At 36.9% G+C, this 12683-nt stretch overlaps 1 non-coding gene across 1 annotated transcript; it reads left to right on the forward strand.

Moving 5' to 3' along the window:
- The first annotated feature begins 724 nt into the window (after nt 1–724).
- Nucleotides 725–827, forward strand: LOC124085983 (U6 spliceosomal RNA). Its single transcript, XR_006849659.1, has one exon. It is a non-coding gene; the product is annotated as a U6 spliceosomal RNA (small nuclear RNA).
- The last annotated feature ends 11856 nt before the right edge of the window (nt 828–12683 follow it).

Raw genomic sequence — 12683 nt, forward strand, 5'->3', positions numbered from 1 at the left:
GAAGAAAAGAAGTGATGATACATGCTTGCATAAGAACATAAAAGAAATTCAAAAACATAATTAAAAGTAAAAGAAGCAAGACACTAAAACTGAAGGCCTGACTTGGAATGGATGGAGAACTAATTACTTCTAGAGCTTCTTAGAACCAACAGCCAAACTACTTATGAACTTTTGATTCAAAAACTGCTGCTAAAATTGGGGGTGAGTTACTAGTTTTGGCATTTTTCTTGATAACAAAATATTTTTAAAATATTAAAGTCTATAAGTATCAAATACATAAATTTAATTTATATTTATTTAATAAAATAAATACACAAAGAAATTTAGAATTGTCTTTGTGCATGTGAAATATTTCTTACAGGAAAAGAAAGATGCAGAAAAATTTGCATATAAAAATTAACATGTCCACACTGCTATTATGATCATGTGCCACATTGCGATGTCTGGATCAATCATGATCCAGGTAGGGCCATAAGATCATCATGGAACTGTAAAGTTTCTGTCACCTAGCACAAAACATTGCTCATGTTGTGGTAGTGCTGGATGTAACAAACCTACTGTGCTGCCAGTCATACAAGAGCACACTACATACAATAAAGCATAATAAAAAACACTTGATAATGACAACAAATCACTATGCTACTGGCTAATGTATTTACTATGCATGCTGTCATTATTTTAGAGAGTACCTGTTCTACTTACATTAAAATGTCGACTATCATCCTCGCTTTGGCAGCACATATACTAAAATTGAAATGATACAGAGAAGATTAGCATGAGCCTTGCACAAGGATGACATGCAAATTTGTAAAGTATTCCACATTTTTATTTAAAGAAACAATAAATAAATAGAAGTAAGACTAGTAGTGTAGAGAAAGGGGAATAGGGGGAAGAAGGAGGGAGGGAGAGAGGAAGCCCTGGGTACTGAAGTGGAGCAAATCATGTTCCATGCATGTATGAGTAGGTCAAAACACTATTATGTGTAAATATTATGCACTAATAGAAACAGTTTTAAAAATGTGTACTGTAAGACATTCTGCATGCTCTGCTTGTGGTGCCTTATACATTTCATGTGTATTGCATCTCTTTATGGCATCACTTTCTCTTGTGCTTTATACAGTCTCATGTTGTTTTGTTCATCATGGCCCTAGGAACAGTAGGCAATTCCATACAGACTAATTAGCTTAGGCATGTAGTAGGCCACACCATTTAGGTTTTGGAAAGTGCAGAGTATCATGTCCATGTGTGGACAAGTTCACTTAACAACACGTCTTAGAGTATATCCACATTGTTAAGCAAAGTGTGTGTGTACATACATAAAATGTTTTTAGAAAGATAAGTAATTTACTGACATAAACATATTGGTTTATGTCTTTACTACACATTGTGTCATTATTATTCTAAACAGGAATAGCAGATTTATAACTTTCTTGTCTGATGAATGTCTCTCTCTCTCTCTCTCTCTCAGCTTGAGCAATAAAAACTCAAAATATTTCCTAGCAAGAGGTGGTGGACTCAGTTTGGGTCAGGTAGTAGAACAGTAAGAAATCTAAATCACGGACATGGAGAGAGGAGATCTGTAGAAGAGCTCTGGCCATATACTCTTCACACATTTCTATCTGACTTCTAAATTGCATGTATGCATGGGGAAAAGAGTCTGGCAATATTGAATGCACTAGGAAACATGAATCCCCTGTACATCTAAATGTATTCTTCAACCCCCACAAAATTCAGGCAACAAAAGTGTAAAATACTTAACTTTAAATCATTGGTTGACTACTAATTATATAGTAAAACTAGGGAGATAATAAACAAACAAGGAAATAAATGAAAAATTTGCATAGATATGAAAAGTACTTTTTTTTAAGACAGAATGCAAAGTTGTAACAATGTGCTCTCTAATGGATAGTTCAAAACTAAAAATTTTTGAGAATTTAGAGATGCCGGAAAATGTTTTATCTGCTCTGGAAACAGGAAAGCAATAGAAAATGATTCTAAGGGGGCCCACATATTAGCTAGAGCAAATATTTCAGTGCACATGATGCAGATATGTTACAAGGAACATGTTAAGATAATCTAAGAGATATATTCAAATAATGAATGAATGAAAACTTGTGTGAGAGAAATGAAAACTACAAGAAAGACAACAATGGAAAATTTAGATCTAAAAAATGCAGTAATTAAATTGAAAAATATATCAGATGAACTCGAGAGCATATTTAACAGAGAAGAAAAAATAGGAAATTGAATGAAGGATAAGAGAAAATTATAGTTCAAATAACAGAACATATTGAAAAAAAATAAAGAGAGCCTCAGAGACACATAGGATAATATTAAACATCACAACGTACATATGATTGGAGTCCAAAAAGATACAGAGAAAGTACATACAATTTTTAAAAAAGATAATGGTGAGAAAATATCCCAAAGTATTTTCATCACAAAATATTACCCTACACATTCAGGAAGTTGAGTAAAATCTGGTCAGGAAAAGCTTCCAAATTATCACCTAGACACATACTCAAGATGTTAAAGCTCATTTGAGATAAATAGGAAAAAAAGTAGAAATCTTTAAAGTGACAAGGAAACAAAAATTAAATACATGTATCAATCCTAAATGTATATTGCTAAGTGAAAGAAGCCTGTCTAGAAAGACAATTTGAAACCTCTCAGAAAAGACAAAGCTATTGTGAAGATAATAAAAATTATGGATTGCCAAGCATTCAGAGGATGCAGAATAGGCTGCCTACAGGGAATGTTTTTTGGCAATGAATGTAGTCTGTATGATACTGCAGTTGCACACACATGGCATTATGTGACTGAAAGGCAGGGGGATCACAAGTTCTAGGCCACCTGGCTAATTTAGAGAGATCCTCAACAAATTAGTGAGATCCTACTCTCTCCTCAAAATAAAAATAAATAAATAAATAAATAAAAACGGCTGGGGATATGGCTCAGTTTTAAAGTGCCTCTAGGTTCAATCCCTAATACCAAAAAAAAAAAAAAAAAAAAGGAAAGAGCAAACCTTAGTGTATGCAAATCCAAAAATCACTAGGGAGAGCTGGGCTCAGTGGTGCTACAAAAAAGGGCCTGGGGACTGGGGATGTGGCTCAGTGGCTCAGTGCCTCAGGATTCAATTTCTGGAATAACAACAACAACAAAAAAAAAATCATTGGGAGGAAAAGAGATCCAGGATGAAATTATAAATTAACAAGCTAACTGTGACATAAATATATGAAACAACTCATTGATGTGAGGAAAACGTGCTATCCTATGTAACTGGAAATGAGTAAAGTCTATAAGACCAAAGAAAAGAGGAACTCTAAATAAGCACTGCAGTTCAATATAGTGCATGTGTTAATGACTGTGTTGTTATCATACATAAAATATGGAATTTAAAATTAAGTAAATGGATGCTGGATTGTGGGGGTCACATTTTTCACTGCCAGGTAAGCAAAAGGAAATCACTATGATGTCCCTTGTATTAATTAATTAGAGTAGAAGACAAGGATATGAACTCATGTTTAGCTTAGTTTAGGTACAGTTACATAAAAAAGTTTATAGATCTGTGTCTCAACATACATTAGTATACACACTTTTCCTTGTTCTTCAAGCTGAAAGTATTGACACCCAGGAACACTGAGCACATCTAGTGATGAGTAGGACATTCTCTCCTACAAGGCATGTAGTGGATTATAGGTGTTTATGATTATCTAGCATCTTGGGTTCAAGATCATGATACATTTTAAAGGGTCAATGAGAGGAGAACTGTGTAACAGGACAGGTGGCCAGCCTGAAAGACAGATCAAATCAACTGGGACTGTTTAGCTTCTGCTATGTGAGCACTTGGTAATAAGTTCACTCCGAAGACATGAAATCAGACAGAACGTTTTGATTCCTCTCACTTAATGGATAAAGAACTATGGCATGATCTCTTTGTCCTGAAGCAGGGCAGGAACTGAAGCCATCCAAGAAAGCCAAGACTTTCTCCTTTTATGGCACAGCATGTAGGAAATACCATGACTTTTAAACAGATTTTTCCATCGGAAAGGCGTTAACTGAAATTAGATTGTGTTTATCTATACTGAGAGAAGTTAATTTACTAACCGTCACTATTTACCACTCTAATAACATGTGGTTGGGGCAATTTAAATCTGAAAATAGACTTACATTGACATTACCAGTCCCAAATGCCAAAGAAAACCAACTTAAGAGAACCAATTGTTTGTTCTTCCTCCATAACAAGGAAAGGGTGCCAATTCATAGTTGGAAGGGCAACTGGCCCTACTCAGGACCCTTTCTTTTTAAAGACAAACAACCAAAGAGTTATTATCTTCATCATCATTGTTAAGGTATTTAAGCTCTTGATCCACTGGCATCAGAGTCAGGATACCAAGTCAGATTGATTTTATATACATCAAGCTTCTGTTTGCAGCAAAGGTGTTATAATTATGCTTTCGGACGATAATTTATTAGCTGAAGTTTCCAGTGCTTCAAAATATTAGCATCATGTTAAGATTCATTTTACCTTTTCTAACTACCTTTTATTATATTATGAATTTGTATTGGGATTCAAATTTAATTAGCACCCGAAACAGGAATATCCAACAATGATTTATAAGTGAAATGTTATCTGCTACTGAACAGAAAACCTGCTTTAATATTTGGGGAACTCAGACATATTTTATTTGATTTCTTTTATTTAAAATTCAGCTGTGCTGGGGAGCTTTTCATCACTGTGACAAAATGCCTGAGAAAAACAACTAACGATTCCTTTTGGGTCATGGTTTCAGACATTTCAGTCCCTGGTCACTTGGTCCCACCTCTTTGACGGGAGGCAAGACTGAATGTCATGACAGAGAGAATGTGATAGTTCATAACTGCTTGTCTTACAGTCACGGGGAAGCAAATAAAACAAGAGTAAGAGAGGGACAGGGTATACTCTTTAAGGACACACCTACTGACCCACTTCCTCCGACAAGGCCTTACCTCCTAAGGTGTCCACCACTTCCCAGAAAATGCCATCATATTATGAATCCATCAATGAGAATCTCAAAGTCCCAAGCCCACCTCTGGCCATTGCTGCATTAGGAACCAAGCCTTCAACACATTAGTCTTAGGGGACAATATAGATCCAAGCCATGACATTAAGTCAATATGCTTCGAAATCTGTCCTGATGGTAATATTATACAGTGTTGAATAGACTGAAACCTTACATGGTACCCCATAATATAAACATTTTTTATGTGCAATAAACTAAAAATTACCACTTTTCTAAATCTTTATTTCAAGAGATTCATATCTTGTTCAAATTCTTGTCTAAATAATTGGTACTCACAGAAAATAGGCTTTTGCTATGCCACCAGTGGTTTCTCAAGAACCTGAGACTTATCACATCTGAATTAAAAATAAAGATGGCATTTGTACTCAATTTGTTCAACAGATATGTGTTGAACAAGTAATGTGTGCTCTGCACTGTGCTAGGTGCTGAGATGAGGAGTTAAGAAAACAAGACCCACTGTCCTGTTGGGTCATTGTGATTGAGCCATAAGAACTTTAGAGAGCCATCAATTGATCTTAGAAGGAGAAAAGTGGGATTGGACACTGTACAGAAAAGGAAAGTCCCAATGAAATAGTTGTAACTTCCATAATTGTAAGGAAGTACACTCTTTCTCCTTTCAAAATCAACATTTTACCATAAATGCACTATCAGCTTTGAAGCTTCTACCCAGAATATCACTTGCTAATTTTGAAGCATAATTTGTCAAGAGTTAATTTTTCCAGTGAACACAAAGTATGTACCTACTGTTTCCTAATGGAGCCACAACAGATTTGTTGAGAATATATAATTCCCATTGTAAAAACAAAAAAGCCTGCAGAGTTAGTATATCTTCAAGTAGGTCTTGTTTGTTAAATAGAACTGTCTTTCAACCAGTCAACTGATTACTTTTATGTTTTTTCTTCTTGTGGAGCTTAAGAGAGTATCCTGAGAACCTATCTCGGAGAATACTGGATATTTATGAAGAATTCATTTCTAGAGTAAAATGACATGTTAATAATCTCTGCAAATAATAGAAGAATGCTGAATGGTGACATCTGCCCATGTCTGAGGTGAGGCAGCCCTCTTTGTAGAGGCAGAATACAAATTTCCCAGGATCATTGTGGGAGACATTAAAATACAGAGCAAAGGTGGGTTTCCTTCCAAATTACTACCTACCAATAATATTATCGCCTTTTGTTCAACTCTGTTTCTGGGACAATATCCAAGCAATAACATGAAGGGCAAAGGAAGAGATTTAGATGAAATCATCTCTTTTCTTATGTCCATCAGAGTTACAACCTGGTGACGGACAACTCCCTTAACGTAATGTCAGTCAGAGCAGCTGAGAAATACAACGTTGAGAAGGGTGCTTCAGAACATGGCAGTCTCCTCTCTTGCTAGGTTCATTTCTGAGTCTGGCAGTGACAGCTGTTGAGTCTCGATTTTGGAGAGTGAAAACAGGAGTGGGGGAGAAATGCTAGATTTTATTCATCTGGCATCTGCCATCCCCAGGGCTGCGCCATGGTGTTCTTCTCCAGCCCTCTACTGGTTCATTTCCCTTCTTGTGGTTCCTTGAGGATGGCTCACACTTCCTCACACACACCAGGATCCAGCAGGTGTCCCAGGCCAAGGACAAAGTATTCAGTTCTCACTGGTCACCAGGAGGACCCTGGCAAGAAGGCTCAAACTGGCAACAGAGAATGTCAACAGATAACTTCTGTTGGAACTCCTGCGTGAAAGGATCTGTCTTTCTAAGTCTCTTCAAGCTGCTCTAACAAAGTACCATAGAGCGGATGGCTTAAATAACACATATGTCTCACATATGTGTTATGGATTCTGGGAAGTCCAAGATTAAAAACTCAGCAGATTCAGCGTCTGGGGAGGGCCCACTTCCTGATCCATAGAGGGCTGTCTTTCGACTGTATTTAGACATGGCAAAAATTGAGGGGTCTTTCTCAGGGCTCATAGGTAAGGACACTAATCCCATTCATGAGAGGTCATTTCCCCAAAGCCCTTGACCTAATATTACCTTGGGGGTTAGGGTTTCAGGACCTGAGTTTTGAAGGGACATAGACATTTAGTCCAGATAAAAAAGGCTTGGGATTTGATGCTGCTGCATTACCACATGGAGTACCACATTACCACATGGCCTTAGAACAAAGCCAACCTGTGGAGACCAGAGTTCAGAGATGGAGAGAGAAGACTTGAGCTGAAGCCCAATGTAAGATGTAAGTTGTGTTTACATCCCTTTTGTTGAATAATTATTAAACAATAATTATTTTTAATTTAATTCTTGTCTGCTATTTAAGCTAGATTGAGCATTCTCTTTTCTCCATTGGTAATTAAGTCCTAAAAAATACAGTATATAAGTTTGAGAGTGAAATCAAAGGTAAATTTAAGCCTGATGGAAGAGGCCCTGGGAGTCTGCCTATTTAATGTTCAAATTCCAAGGCTGCTCCTCACTACCCATGTGACCCTGAGCAGTGGTCTTGACCTCTCTGAACTTTCCCCTATATAGAAAACATGGACTCCAAAACGTTACCTTGTGGCTTCTTTAAGTATTAGATAGGAGTGTACACCGCGAATGAATTGCACACTTTAATCCATGCAGAGGGCTTCTATGGAATGCCCTCCACAAGGCAGCATTTCCACAGACAGCAGTGTGGGTAGACTGACACTGCAGACTGTATCATGAGGCAGGATGGCAGCAGGACATGAGGTCACCCCACACAGCACCCTCATCAGCATTCCTTCACATGATGGCCAAAATGTCAGACCTGGAAGCCATTGAAACTGTCCTCTTTCATTCAACATGTCACTGCACAAATGAGGGAGCTGTGGCCAGGAAGGGAAGAGACATAATTACAGTCACCTGGCCAGAGATTGGCAGAGATGAGCCTAAAATTCATGTTCCCTGCCTCTGGTGGGCGTGCTCTTCCTGTGACATCTTCAGTTGCCACAGTTGGAAAGACAATAGGGCTGTGCTTGGAAAACAGATCCAAGCAGCTCTCTTTAGAATGCCACCAGCTGGCTTGCTTATTTCCAGAGTCGAAAAAAAGTTGTGAGAAAAAAATAAAAGATGTTGGACTAATCTTTTGCAGGTGAGGTTGAGTGGCAGTTGCTATGCAACTCGACAAGGAAGACTTGCAGTCTGCAGGAGCTGGCGGGGAAGCATCGGCTCTGATCAAAACTCTGAGGTCTAAATCGCTCACATAGGAAAAACCAACCAACTCCACTTCGGAGACACACCTCATGAAATGGGAATGGGAAAGGAAATCTAGGTGGTCAGCATTTGGGGCGCTCCCTTGTCTTTGGCTAAAATGTATTTGATAATTGTTCTTATTTTTTTTAATTGACTGTCATCATTTGACAGTCTTACATTTCTATTTTTAGATATATACAATATCTAGATCAAACATAGGGCCAACATAATTCCAAAGTAATATCTTTTGTGTTTTTACCCCCAAATAAATAAATGAATAAATATAAATTCCTACCACTAATGAAAAAAATTCAAATCAATTTTTGTAATTCAAATAATAAAATGACAGAATTTTCTAATTTTAAATAACCCTCCAATTCACACGAGGAATTTAAATATTAATGAAAAGGAACATTATGTAAAACTTTTAATGCAGATACTGGAACTTTCTTAACAATTTGGAAATATACGATTGTCATCATTGTTCAGCATTTCCTTTCCACAGTATCCTCATACTCTTGCATGTTATTTCCTTGAAAAGTACCAGTTCTTTTTGACTTTGTTAGTTTTCTAAAGCCCCAGTGCTTTTCTCCCACTGTGCTTCTCTCCTCAAGCTGAAGAGCCTCATTAATTGAGCTTTGTTTCTAACATTACATCAAAACTTGTCTGTAGCAAACCCAATTCCCACAAAAATGTACCATCATCTTAGGATCCCTCAGAAAAACAAACTAACATTAAAGAGGCAAAAATCTTACTCTTGAGAAGATGGTAGGTGCTTCTTTTCTGGCTTCTGATTTTTATTTGCAGTACAAGATCACTTCTAAGTTGAGATAACAATAAACAGTTTCAAAACTTGATATTCTAGTTAGGTTCAAATATATGAGTGACTTGAAATTCATTCTAAAAAAACACAGAGGGACAGATATCCCAAAATTCCTCCAGCTACCAAATACCTCAAACCCTGGATGAAATACACATGAAAAGACCCTTAAGCACCCACAGTGACAGGAAGTGGGGCATACACCTGGAAAGGCCCTGCGTCAGGTAGTTCCCTGAAGACCTTAGCCTATCCCCTGAGTCACTGGAAGCATCCACTTGCAAGAGCCTAGTCTCTGGGAAGCAGCACTTTGGTATGGAAGTCCCTAGGTGATCCAGAATCCCCAGTTGTACCTAGAGTGATCTGTGATATTTCATAAACAGAGTCCTGCAAATACCTGTGTGAGTTGTGGCTCCACCGGCAGGGGAAGAACTGTTCCTCCTGAGGTGCACAGTCACCAGGTGGCCCACAGATAGATTTGGAGCATGAATTTGCTTTTTCTGAGTGATCTGAAAATTTTCTGTTGATCCCAGGAATCATTTTGAAGTAGTTTGAGCATATTATAACTTCTTGATGTACATGATAAGAAGTCAAATCTTTATCAGATCCTATGTTCTCAGCAGCTCAGAGAACCCCCAAAATTCAGCAAATGTGGAGTCACACTGGATACCACAGATATGGGAAACAGGACTTAATGGAGGGATGATCAACAGAAGGAACAAAAAACATTTCAAATCCACAGAATTTTAGAGATTAAAAGTATCCAATATAGACAGTGAAAGCAATGTTTCATGCTTAAAGAAATAAAAGAGCATCTTGAAAATATTAGCTAGGAATAATCAAAAAATGCACACATAGAAAAGGAAAATAATAGTTTTAAAACATTTATTTTTAATTGAAATTTCAAGAAAATAAATGTATGGGTTAATAACAATTCTTACATATAAAGAGAGAACTGGGAGAAAATAATATATGTCTAAATCTAATAGTGATGACCTGAATGTCAAAGCAATCGAAAACAAGGATAAGGAGAAAATTTTACCTGCTTAACCACAATCCCAGGAGAATAAACAAAAATGGAAAGAGTTAGAAAGGGGAAACATGAAGGGCAAGGATTTTGCAGAAGGCATGATGGACATAAGTTATTAGAACCATTGTAGTCAATCTTCAGAACACAAAACACAAAAACGATGACGAGAATATCCAGAAAACAAACAAACAAGCAAACAACAACAACAACAACATCAACAAAAAAAACAACAGGAAAAAGACCTGCAAAGCAGTATTGAGAAGGCTGACAGCAGCTTCCTCAGAGATACAGTAGGAGCAGGAACACGGGAAAACACATCTTCAAATGATGACAGAATAATCAGGATAATCATTTGGAATTTATGTTCAGTGAAATCATCTTTCAAGTGTGCGGGTAAACTAAAGGCATTCTCTCACACACACTCTGGGAGAATTTACTTAGATTAGAACATCGCTCCTAACAGATCAACTTTACAAAGAAAGAACAATCAAGAAGAAAGGTCTGGGGCCTTTCTGTCCGTGGTGCAGAGAGGAGGCTGAGTTTAGATTTAATTATATGTGTTTATCAAAATTTTAAGGATAAAACCAAAGACAATGGAAAACATTTAGTTAACTTCTAAAGCAGCAGAAGAAAAAAATTTAGAATAAGCAAGAAAAAAAATAATCCAAAGATGTCAGTAATCATAATACATGCAAAATTATTAAATCCTATGTTGAGAGCTACAGCCGAAGCAGCCCCAGCAAACTTCCAGCTGCTAGCTGATTGGCTCCTCTGAGGTGATGCCCATTGGGCTGTTTCCCTGCCCTTTCAGACCACGGAGCTGCTCATTGGGGGACTCTTTTGGCTCCGCCCACACGACCCAGCCAATCGGCCTCAAGAGTGGGAGGAGGGGGGGTTGAGAGGCTCACTGGAAGCCAGTGGTGGCAGTTGGGCTCTGAGGGAATTCCTGAAGAGCTCATGTGGTGCTGCTGTGTGTTCTAAAAATAAAGTTTGTTTCTGCTTGACAAGTGGCTCCTGAATTGTGCCCAGCAAGACTGCACCAATTGTCTACTTAAAAGGCAATGATTATAAAACTATAATTAAAAGAATATTAAAATATCCATAAAAATACAGCTAACATCAGACAGACTAACAGTAATTTTGAAAGAAAAAGATTCAGAAGAGATAGGAAAGGAAATATTAACCACCACCACAACAACAAAAACTCTGTGAAAATATATTAAAAGAAGTAGATGTTCAGGTAAAAGAAATTGTTTAAGAAAAACCACATCAGCATATAATTATAAAAACTTTAAATTTGCTAAAATCTTGTAAGAAATTGAGAATTGTAGGTGTCTAGTAACACAGCTTCAAAATATATAATGAAAAGTAAAATACAACTATACAAATAAATTGATACATTTTAGGTATAATAAAAAGGATCAACATATCTTTGGGGAAGGTATTTATTGTCTTTGAATGATTTACATAAAGAAAATGCCTGCAGGGGCCACAACCAAATTTCACATCCTTTACATCGGTGTGGAGGAAAAGGTGCTCATTTTGCAGTTCTGTGTATGTTGCATATATTGACTATTAATAATAAAACAGACTGCCAAAATGCATAGAAGGATGGATCTTGTCTCTTTTCGTTTATTGAAACAATTTTTTCTCTCATCACTACCACACATTTGACAAAACTCTAGTTCCACATGACCTATGAAGTCATAGATTCCTTCTTTAGAAATTCCTCTTCCAGCTTCTGTGACGATTGTCTTCCTACTTCCCTCCTTTCTCCCTGTTCAATCTCCAGGCTCCTTCCTCCTATTCTACCTCATATAAAGATTTTGAGATTTACCACTTTTTCTTCTAAGCTTCTTCGTATTCCTTTCCTCTCTATGGGATCTCTATTAAGCATTGTGAATTGAGCAACACCTGTAATAGAATGGCTGAATGATCTCGTTTTATTCCCCATCTCTTCTCTGATTTTCTGGCTTATTACAACTATCTGCAGGAAAAAGGCAAAAGTATTAAAAAGTCACTAATGTCTAGATATCTACTAGACATTCCTTTTTAAAATATTTACTTATTTATTTATTGGTACTAGAGATTAAACCCAGGGGTGCTAAACCACTGAGCTATATACCAGCCCTTTTCACTAAGTCACTGAGGGTCTGTCTCACTAAATTACTGAGGCTGGCTTCAAACTGCAAGGAATTAAAATAATAGATGTTCACCATTATTCCTGGCTTCTACTAGACATTCCTGAAATTCTGAGATAAAGGGGAAAAATTGACAATTATCAAAGAAAGAACCCTTGGCAATCAAAGAAAGGAGAGTGAGAAAGGGTGGGAGGAAAAATTCACATGGCCTGCATTCTTACATGTTAAAAACTATATCCAGGGGTATTTCCCTATCTAGGAACATGAATTTTAAGCCTGTTATTTCAATTTCCAAATGTGATTGAGATGTACTTTTTAAATTTTAATTTAAAAAATTGTATATATTCATGGGGTTCCACTGATGTTTTCAGATTTAAATATATTACATGATCATCATCAAATCAATTCTGAGGTAAAAAATATATTAAATGGAATCATAAAACATGTAACA

This window comes from Marmota monax, unplaced genomic scaffold (assembly GCF_021218885.2).
Source record: "Marmota monax isolate L192 unplaced genomic scaffold, Marmota_monax_Labrador192_F-V1.1 WCK01_AAM20220418_F8-fsc00014, whole genome shotgun sequence".
Classification (NCBI taxonomy): domain Eukaryota; kingdom Metazoa; phylum Chordata; class Mammalia; order Rodentia; family Sciuridae; genus Marmota; species Marmota monax.